This window comes from Silene latifolia, chromosome X (genome assembly GCF_048544455.1).
Source record: "Silene latifolia isolate original U9 population chromosome X, ASM4854445v1, whole genome shotgun sequence".
Lineage (NCBI taxonomy): Eukaryota > Viridiplantae > Streptophyta > Magnoliopsida > Caryophyllales > Caryophyllaceae > Silene > Silene latifolia.
Genome location: NC_133537.1, coordinates 160875483 through 160876873, shown reverse-complemented (window position 1 = coordinate 160876873; position 1391 = coordinate 160875483).

Below are 1391 nucleotides of genomic sequence, written 5' to 3'. Positions count from 1 at the left end.
GCCCTCGTAAGAGGAAAACGATTAAAGTTGATTAAGTTGATTGATGTGTAGTTGGTCAAATTGGTCGGTCATGCAAACGGGGAGGCTGGTACTCAGAAGGATCCGAGCTTACGTGGTCGAAAGTTCAAGCACGTAGACGCCAAAAAGTAAGAACAAAGTCTAGAATGCAAAGGGAGAAGAGAAGGGCGGACACTCGCGTGAGAAATATGAGGAGCGAAGGCTCCTATTTATACTAATCACGTGGAAAAATTAGGGTTTCGGAGACTCTTTGGAAGTGAATCTCGGAAAGATATGAAAAAGATACGATAAATACGCAGAAAAGGACCTGGGAAGAGGCGCAGCAGTCACTGCGTCTCTTGGAAGAGGCGCGACAGACTGCTGCGTCTGTTCCCAAGGGGTTTCCTCTCTGGGAAGAAAGATTTCCGTGTTTGAGTTATGGTAGGACGGAAATAATTCGGTTTTCCTTAATATCTTATGTGAATATTACGGAAATTGTTTGCCAAAAGATAAAATTTATGAAATATGGAATAGAAATATCCTAACATTCGACTCGGGATTTAACGGTTATCGGAAAATGGAGATGGTTTTAGGCCCGACTCCGAATGTACTCTAATTACTGTCAAAACGACCGTATCGGGACGTAGATGACAACTAAGAGGTAGACATTAATATTTGAGCAATCACTTGACGATAATCTTACGAATTGTCACAAATCGTTCCGCGTATCAAACATGCGGCCCAATCATCACCGGGTGGTTTGCGAGAGGTGCAGAAATGAGGTATCTACAAGTGTATAAAATTCCCATTTTATTGTTCTTGATTTTCTGGAATTTTTTGTGTATAAATTTATTATTGGTCAAAATAGATCGGCAACAATTATTTGAAGGATATATTATTGAGTACAATATTGTAGAAGGGAATATTCCATATGGGGGCATACTAATTGACAGCAATATATTATTGAGTATAATATATTGACTACAATATTTGACTGCAATATTTTTTGACTAAAATAAATTAATCAAAGTTAGAATTTAGAAGGGAATATTTCGTACGACGGAAAGTTGAGCGGGAAACATGAAGTCTTGATGAAATTAAGTCACAACCCAAAACAATTAAAATAATGAGGACTTTTATCGACCTTGACACCATTACTTCAAGAATGAATGTAATAATTAAAATTTATCTAGCATACTCCCATTTTTCGGAAATTGGAAATTCTCAAAATAAATTTTCTAATTCAAATCAATGCCACAGATTAGCAAGAATGGAAGAACCAATAGACAACTTCAAATGCGAATTTAAGCATGAAAATCAAAATTCGGGTACACTTACTACCCATTTTCGAGATTTTAAGATTCCTAAGAAGGAAATTTTCTCTTCGTAAGGCT